General features: G+C 39.0%; 1 long non-coding RNA gene and 1 other non-coding gene across 2 annotated transcripts; both read right to left on the minus strand.

Annotated features, from left to right (window-relative positions):
- Window positions 1-264: 264 nt before the first annotated feature.
- On the minus strand, window positions 265-370 carry LOC121016827 (U6 spliceosomal RNA). Its single transcript, XR_005784478.1, has one exon. It is a non-coding gene; the product is annotated as a U6 spliceosomal RNA (small nuclear RNA).
- Window positions 371-2,784: 2,414 nt separating this feature from the next.
- On the minus strand, window positions 2,785-9,049 carry LOC121040924 (uncharacterized). The gene is made up of 3 exons (XR_005795496.1): window positions 8,923-9,049; window positions 5,205-5,315; window positions 2,785-2,886 (listed from the first exon to the last, which is right to left on the minus strand). It is a non-coding gene; the product is annotated as an uncharacterized LOC121040924 (long non-coding RNA).
- Between the last annotated feature and the right edge of the window lie 677 nt (window positions 9,050-9,726).

The following is a 9,726-nucleotide window of genomic DNA, read 5'->3' on the forward strand; positions in this document are numbered from 1 at the left end:
ACAGAAAGAGAGGGAGACACAGAATTCAAAGCAGGCTCCAGGCTCTGAGCTGTCAGCACAGAGCCCAATGTGGGGCTCGAACCCACGAACCGGGAGATCATGACCTGGGCCGAAGTCGGACACCCAACCAACTGAGCCACCCAGGCACCCCCTAAACATTTATTGACATATATCTAGCCACCATTGTTAAAATCTTTTTTTTTAAATTTTTTATTTTAATCACCCGGTGCTCATCACAAGTGTACTCCTTAATCCACATCACCTAAAAATGTGGAATGCTCACAAATTTGTGTGTCATCCTTGTGCAGGGACCACACTAATCTTCTTTGTATCATTCAAATTTTAGTATATGTGCTGCCAAAGTGAGTGCAGATACTGATTTTTTCTACTCCACCATCGTTGGCACAAGGACTCCATTCCCAAGGTCATTTCACAGTCTAATATTACTGCTGGAACTCCAGCCATCATGTACATATTCCAGGGAGGAAGAAGGGAAAAGACCAAGGAGCTCAGTATGCCCCCCCTTTAAGAGTCTTTCTGGAAATTTTACCCAACAATTAATTTCCACTTACATTTGATTAGTCATATTTATTATTATTTTATTATTTTTTATCCTTTTGGGTTTTTGATTTTATCTTTAAAAAATGCTTATTTATTTTTTGAGAAAGAGAGAGAGAGAGAGAGAGAGACAGAGAGAGACCATGAATGGGGGAAGGGTATAGAGAGATGGCAACAGAGGATTGGAAGCCGGTTCTGCACTGACAGCAGTGAGCCCAACATGTGGCTCGAACGCACGAACTGTGAGATCATGACCCTAGGCAAATTCAGATGCTCAACCAACAGCCACCCAGGCACTCCTCAAGTTTTTATTTAAATTACAGTTTATTAACCTACAGTGTAATCTTAGTTTCAGGTGTAGAATTTAGTGATTCATCCATCATTTAATAAAACACTCAGGGCTCATCACAAGTGCCTTCCTTAATATTCATTACCCATTTAGTCCATCCATCTGTCCATCTCCCCTCCAGTAACTCTCAGTTTGCTCTCTGTAGTTAAAAGTCTGTTTTTGGGGAGCCTGGGTGGCTCAGTCAGTTAAGTGTCCAACTTCAGCTCAGGTCATGATCTCACAGTCCATGAGTTCGAGCCCTGCGTCCGGCTCTGTGCTGACAGCTCAGAGCCTGGAGCCTGCTTCAGATTCTGTGTCTCCCTCTCTCTCTGACCCTCCCCTGCTCATGCTCTGTCTCTCTGTCTCAAAAATAAATAAAAACATTTAAAAAAAAGTCCGTTTTCTGGTTTGCGTCTTTTTTCTTTCCCCTATGTTCATATGTTTTGTTACTTAAATTCCACATATGAGTGAAATGATATGGTATTTGTCTTTCTCTGACAGACTTATATCACTTAACATAATGCTCTCTAGCTCCATCCACATTGTTGCAAATGGCAAGATTTCATTCTTTTTGATGGCTGAGTAATATTCCATTATATGTACCACATCTTCTTAATCCATTCATCAGTCGATGGGCATTTGGGCTCTTTCCATAATTTGGCTATTGTAGATAATGCTGCTATAAACATTGGGGTGCATGTATCCCTCCAAATCAGTATTTTTGTATCCTTTGGGTGAATACTTAATAGTGCAACTGCTGGATAGTAGGGTAGTTCTATTTTTATCTTTTTGAGGAAACTCCATACTGTTTTCCAGAGTGTGATTGGCCATATTTAGTTTCACACTGCCATACTTAGTTTCGAGGGAGGCTGATCAATATAGTTTTTCATTAGAGAAGATCGTTGCCTTGAATAAAATGGGGTTATGCTAATAAGCACAAAGGGAAGAATGGGTATTGGGTGGACAATTAGCCCTCTCTACCACACATTGCTTCTATGGCTGAGAATCTCTGTTCAGAAGATGTCCTTGTGCTACAAAGCTCGAAGTCACATTGTCTCTTTTGTACTTTGAACTTCTCCCCAGTCTCCATGTAGGGGTGTTGTCTTAGAACCCATTATGTCAGCATTTCCTCAATCTCCTGGGCTGGCTCACCCCAGAAGAGCCAAATATTTCTGTAGGTTTGTCTTTCTTGGTTTCAGTTTTTGGCCAGTGAGTCCCACCTCTTTCTAGGTGACTCTCAGGAAAACACAAGTTTAGTGTAATATGTTGTGGAACTGTCCTCTAGGATAGTAGACTGTAATTTTAATGGCTCCCATTAAAGCATGGATCTGGTACTTACCCCCTATGTGATGCCTTTCCACGTTGATTTTGGATTTGGCCATGTGACACACTTTGGTCAGTGAGACATCAACAAATGTCAAGCCAGAGACTTGATATGTGCTCTTGCACTGAGGCTTGCCTACTTTTATCAGCTCTGTGTAAGAAATGCAGGCCATCTTGTCAGAGAGGCTGCATGGATAAGAATGGAGACATTCCAGCTGGCAGCCCCAGTTGATCTCCAGGCATGTGAGTGAGGCCCTCTTGGATCTTCCAGCCCCAGATAAGCTGCCAGATGATTATAGTCACGTGAGTAATTCTAGACAAAATACCAGAAGAACCACCCGGTTGAGCTCACGTACAGGATCATGAGTAAATAAATGGGTGCCGTTTTAAGCCATTAAGTTTTGAGGTGGTCTTTTATGCAGAAAGAAACCTGAGCCATCTTGGATATTGCTCAGAGATGTTGTGGCTTGGGCTAGGGTTGTGGATGGGTCATACCTGCTAACCACAAGGCTGTGGTTTCGGGAACATATGCTCTAGTAAGCACTTGTTCTCGTCATTCAACATCCTTTCTCCCTCTTTTGGTAACAATACTGGGGTTTTACTTGGGGCCGTCAGTTATTCAGTTCTCACATGTGATTGCTTTGGCCACGGTGTTTGGACAGGAAGAGGTAGGTGATCTAATTCAGACAATTGAAAGTCAGGTTTAGGATTTGTTCAAATTCTCTTTTCATCTAGAAGACAGACTCTGCCGTTATGTAGGGTCTGAGGAAACTGGTTCAGCCCTCTTTTTTGGTAATGAAGACACACTAAACAGGCATTAGGAAGTTTTGCTCTAAAGACGTTCCTAGGGGCGCCTGGGTGGCGCAGTCGGTTAAGCGTCCGACTTCAGCTAGGTCACGATCTCGCGGTCCGTGAGTTCGAGCCCCGCGTCAGGCTCTGGGCTGATGGCTCAGAGCCTGGAGCCTGTTTCCGATTCTGTGTCTCCCTCTCTCTCTGCCCCTCCCCCGTTCATGCTCTGTCTCTCTCTATCCCAAAAATAAATAAACGTTGAAAAAAAAATTTAGACGTTCCTAAAGGAAACCCTCGTGTAGAGCTTGTGGGGACGTAAACTGATGCTGCCATACTGCAGAGTAATCTGGCCATAATACATACAAACACATACACCTCTGACCCAGCAACAAATGCCCTAGGGAAACTCTCTAGGGGACACAGATGACCATCTTCATCAGAGCAGTTTCTGGCAGCAGAGAATTAACACTAGTTGAAAGCTAGGAGGATGAACAAGTGAAATATTATGGAATACTATGCAACATTCAAAAGTAATAACGTAGTTCAGCACCATGGATGGTTGGAAGATCTTGGCACTCATCTCCCCCACAAAAACAAACAAAAATCCCAGTAAGTAAACAACTACAAACTGGTGAAAACAGCTCTGGGGAAGCTCTGGACTACAATGAAGGAGCAACAGAACTCTGCAGAGCTAAGAAAACGAGGATGGCTGCATAGGAAAGAGTAGGAAACATTTTACCTATGTCATCCCCTCCCCCTGTCCAAAACAACTCAGCTCCAAGAAGGATCCCCTTTTGAGGGATTTTACCCCATGGAGGAAAAAGAGAGCAGAACCCTAGTAAGCCTCACTGCCCTTGCAGCCTTTGTTATTGAGGACACCTGCAGTCCTCACCAATACAGAAACCATCTGATGGAGCTGCCCAGACTCCCCACTGGTCCCCACTGCTATGCTTCTTCCCCATGGCTGGAGCTGTCACTGCACTGACACAATAAGGGCTATTATATGACAAACCCACAGCTAATATTATACTCAATGGTGCAAAGTGAAAAGCCTTTCCTTTAAGATTAGGAAAGGCAAAAGGATGTCCACTCTCACCACTTCTATTTACCATAATATTGGAAGTCCTAGCCATGGAAATTAGGCAAGGAAAAGAAATGAAAGACATCTAAATTGGAAAGGAAGAAGTAATAGTATCTGTTTTGTAGATCAGATGATCCTATATAAAGAGAACCCTGAGAACTCCACTAAAAAACTATTAGAACTAACAAATGAATTCAGTAAAGTTGCAGGATATGTAATCAACATATAAAAATATGTTATAGGTATCTATATGCTAACAATGAAGTATCTGAAAGAGAAAGAAAGGAATCCCATTTATGGTGGCATAAAGAACAATAAAATACTTAGGAATAAAGTTAACCAGGCAAGTGAAAGACCTGTGCACTGAAAACTATAAGACAAATTGAAGAAGACACAAATAAATGGAAAAGATACCCCACGCACTTGGCTTATACGAATATTGTTAAAATGTTCACACTACTGAAAGCAATCTACAGATTCAATGCCATCTGTATTAAAATTCCATTGGAGGGGCGCCTGGGTGGCTCAGTCGGTTAAGCGTCCGACTTCGGCTCAGGTCATGATCTCGCCGTCCGTGAGTTCGAGCCCTGCGTCGGGCTCTGTGCTGACAGCTCAGAGCCTGGAGCCTGCTTCCGATTCTGTGTCTCCCTCTCTCTCTGACCCTCCCCTGTATATGCTCTGTCTCTCCAAGTCTCAAAAATAAATAAACATTAAAAAAAAATTAAAAAAAATCCAATGGAATTTTTCAAAGAACAAATACTATCCTAAACTGTTTATGGAACCCTAAAAGACCCCAAGTAGCCAAAACAATACTGAGAAAGAAGAACAAAGCTGAAGTATCACACTTCCTGATTTCAAACTATATTACAAAACTATAGTCAAAACAGTATGGTTTTGGTATAAGAACAGGCACACAAACCAGTGGTCAGAGCTGAGAGCCCAGAAGACCCACGCATATATAGTCAACTAATCTTTGACAGGGGCAACAAGAATGCACAATGGGGAAAGGGTACTCTCTTTAATATGATATTGGGAAAACTGCATATCTACATGCGAAGGAATGCAATTGAACCTGTATCTTACACCACTCACAAAAAATTAAGTTGAAATGAATTAAATACTTACATGTAAGACCTGAAATCATAAAAATTATAGACAAAATCAGGGAAGAAGCTCTTGACATTGGTCTTGGTAATGATTCCTTGGATAAGACACCAAAAGCACAGGTGACAAAAGCTGAAAGAAACAAGTGGGGCACATTAAACTAAAGAACTTCTATACAGCCGAAGAAACCATCAGGAAATTGAAAAGGCAGCCTATGGAAGGGGAGAAAATATTTGTAAACCATATATCTCTCTCTTTCAAAATAAATAAACTTAAAAAAAAATAATAGAGTACTGTATACTTGAGTACTTGCTGAGAGTAGATTTTAAGCATTCTCACCAAACACACAAAAAGAGTTAACTATATGAGGTGATGTATGTACTAATTACCTTGACCTTGGTAACTATTCCACAATATATATGTCTATCTCATCATGGCGTTGTACAATGTAAATAAGTACACTTATGTTTGTGAATTATTCCTCAATGAAGTTAGGAAAAAAAGAGATCACCAGTTTTAAAAATTAAACAAAATTAAACAAAACAAATTAAGGATGTAAAATTTTCACCTAATAGTTAAGATCTATCCATGTCATTCTCTGTGAAAATGAGAAATAGGACAATACAATTTCTATTTTGGAATAACACATGCATGCATGAGAAACACTCTTTTTCAAGAATATAGATGTATCAATGGCATATATTAAACACAGAAAGATGATCCCATGGAGTAAAAGGAATGTGAAGAGAGCAATGAAGGGGAGAAATTAAGAAACTTTCAGATCGATATGTGCCAGATTGAATGTGCCAGGAATTGAGGTTGAGATTAATTAAAAAATTTGTACCTGAGGTTTAAAAAACCCCATAATGATTTATTACAACATGAATGATTTGCAATTTGAGACAATTCATACATGTAATATACACTTGAATATGAGAAAGTGGCCCACGTAGAAAGTCTTCTCCATGTCATACTTTGAGACTTCCAAGAGTCTGCAATGCAATGGATTCTGTTTAAAATAATCTTTACTATTTCCCCCAGGCAGTTAGTAAAGGAAAAAGAGAATATGGGCTGACAAGAGAATATTTTTGTAGGATGGATGAAGAGGAAAGAACAACATTTAATGCCAAAGGAGTTGTCAACAATTGAAAAGTAACAATGTCAGCTTGAAGAAACAATTTTCTCCACTAGTGTCAGGGCGAAATTTGATGTCACAACATGATCACCAAAAGTATGAGAGGGCAAATGTCAAGAATTTTCCTGATGTTTTCCTCATGGCATTCTATTCTATTTTAGTCTTATGTATCAGCTATCCAAGATTTAATACCTAGTGGAATGTACTTGCTGGAAAGAAATAAAAAATTGCATCTCACAGCATTGCGCATTAGTGTGACAGAAATGTTCCTCATCGACCTTAAATTCCAGTTCATAGCATTACAAAAGATAATGAGCTGATTTCTTTTAGGGTACTGCATTTTTCTCACTGGCAAGAAAATAATCAAGAATTGAGCACGAGTGATGAGATGCTGGTGTGTCAGTGTGTTGAGACCTCTTAAAATTGATATTTAGGATTTTTAGCTTATAAGATTATTTGTATACTCAGAAATCCAATATGGTCATATCTGAATGTTCTGAAAATTATGAATTTAGAAGTTTATATATATGTGAGTTTGTATCTATGAGCGAATTTCTCTTTGAATTATCTCTTTTTTCCTTTCATTACTTTACTATTTCTCTTCTAAATTCTGTTTTATGGGGAATTTGTATTCTTTGGATTTATCAATGGTGCAGGATTAAAGAAAAAAATCGCAGCCCTCATGCAGTTTATATTCTAATAGGTTAATGTTTGTTAATTTAGAGTACAAACTGTTCGATACTGTAATGTAATAACACCAGGAACATTATATTTATGTTTTTGAAATTTGATATAATTTTGTCCTTATAATGTTTCTCCTAAACATAGCATATTCGGCCATTATAATGTGATTGCTAGTGCATAGATTTAAGTATAACTTGGGTCAAATCATATCCCCAAATAAAACAAATGACTGTCTGATAGGATAGGTTTAAGCTATAGAACACCATTATCCTTGATACACTATAGGGATTTTGAAAGGTTTGCTGAATTGGACAAGAGCATTAAGCCCTGGGCCTGATACTTTTATTACCTGGGTTTTTAGTACATTAGGATACCATTCTATTCTTTTCTCATTATTTATTATAATGTACACAATCTATAAATACGTTCCTTGCAGCACAATCCTCTTTGTACTTCCATATAATCTTTCTATTGCTTCCCCATCCTCAAAGTCCTGCCCCTTTGAGCAGCTGCTTCTGTTTTTTTCTCTTTTTAAAGAGATCACTCTGTGATGTATCCCTGTCTCCCTTGTTCCTGTTAGTTCTCTGAGGTTGGAGGCAGCCTGGCTTTCTGGAGGCTTTTCGATGTTAAGGGCAGCTATGGGTGGCAAACATCAGTGCCTGCTCTCTTTGCTCCACTGTGCAGAAGGAAGAATATTGAACTAGCTCTTGTCTCAAGCTTACCAGGAAATATCTGAGGTTGGACATCCAGGGCCAATATCACAGTGATTGCCAAAAGCGTTTCCCCCTAGGGAAGCCACTGTCACCAAATAAACATTATTAAGTGAGGTCTGTTGTGATGAGGCAATAGATAGTTCTAAGCAAGTTACACACAAGTCACACCATTTGGGGTTTTGAATTAATTCCTTCATTCCATAAACATTTATTGAACACTTACTTGGTGTAGTACTTTTTACCAGGCATTGAAAGGAATTTAATAATGAGAGCTGCCATTTATTAATTTCCTCCTGCATACAAAGGACTGCATCTATTTTTTCTGATCCTTACTCCTACAACTCTATCTATCTACCTATAGATATATTGTTTATATATAAAAATATAATATGTTTATAAATATATATAAATACATATATTTACAGTATATGTACTACAATATATATAATATATATATTTTTATTTTATTTTATTATTTATTTTTAAATATATATATATATATATATATAAATGTTTATTTATTTATTTTGGGGGGGAGGGACAGAGAGAAAGGGGGCGAGAGACTCCCAAGCAGGCTCCGCACTGTCAGCACAGAGCCTGAGGTGGGGCTCGATCTCACGATCTTGAGATCATGACCTGAGCTGAAATCAAGAGCCCAATGGTTAATGGACTGAGCCACCCAGGGACCCCAACACCAGAACAATATTATTTTCTCCATTTTAGAAGCAAGAAAATTGAGGCAAGTGGGGAAACTGGCCAAGGAGGTGAGGTGATAGCCTACTGACGTGCTGTGAGGGTTCTACGCATGTGTTGGCTTCCCAGGACGCCACTCTGAAGCCTGTATCCCAGCCCTGATGTGCCTCCCTGGAAATGGAAGTAAAACTGAGTGTGCTCATAACCCTGAGGAGCACGGTGGAAGCTCAGAGGGGAGAGGTGGATGTTGCTGAGGTTTGTGGCTGTTAGTAAAGGCTTAAAGGAATAGCACAATCCAAGAGAGGAGGACCCAATGGCTGTGGATTTTGCCCTAAGGACATTTTTCCAAATTTCCACTTTATATTTTTATGTGCTTTCAAAAATCCTTTCTGAAATAATTCAATGCAATGTACAAGTAATTATACCAACAGAATATAGTCAGTATTGGTATGCATGAAGCTGAGGCATATACACTGTTTTTTGTGAATGAGATACTCTACATTAAATAACTTACCTCTAAATCAATGATAGGAGAATTCTTCGTGTGGCTTGCAAATCCTAGGAAACATGACAGTACTCAGGTTAAATCAGACTAGTTGTATGTTTTTCAGAAGTCTTTCTAACGTCACTTTGTCTCAGAACATCTTCAAAGAAGTGAAAACAGAATGTAGTTAATGGAAACCTGTAGTTAATGGAAACCTGACAGTAATTTAGAAACAAATCTGACCATAAGGAAGAAAATCTGTTAGAGCTGTGTTTTCAAAAGAATCCCTCAAGGCCACCTTTCACTGCAGTTTCTGATGAAATTGAATCATAAATTTAAATAGAAAAAATATGTAATTGCTATTATTTATAGTGCTGGAAAAAATCCTAGATTTGTATAATAGAAGAAAAAGGGTCAATCAATGAATAAAGTCCCTGCTAAAGAAAGCTAAAACCCAGAGGCAAAGTTTTAATTTAATTTTTTGGCATTCACCGATTTCCCTCCCATGTCTTGAATGGTTCCCTCTAAAACATCAAATATATGTTAAAAATAAAACCTCAATACAATACTCATTAAATTACAGAAATGTTGTGAATTGTGTGTAATATTCTTTCATCTTTTCTGCCTCTAGGGGGAAGTGTGTTTTCAACAATTCTGTCCCCAGAAGGTATTTTCTTTGTGGGCTGAAGGCTTCACAGGAATATTCTTTAATGTGACCTCAGGGCTGCCTTCACAAGGGAGATGTTCTCTGCGAAAATCTGGAAGGGCTCTTGCTTTAGAGATTGCCATGGGGATTGTGAGGGAGAAGATCATACAGACGATTAAAACTGGTGG

Source organism: Herpailurus yagouaroundi, unplaced genomic scaffold (genome assembly GCF_014898765.1).
Source record: "Herpailurus yagouaroundi ecotype Mexico unplaced genomic scaffold, PumYag 29, whole genome shotgun sequence".
Classification (NCBI taxonomy): Eukaryota; Metazoa; Chordata; class Mammalia; order Carnivora; family Felidae; genus Herpailurus; species Herpailurus yagouaroundi.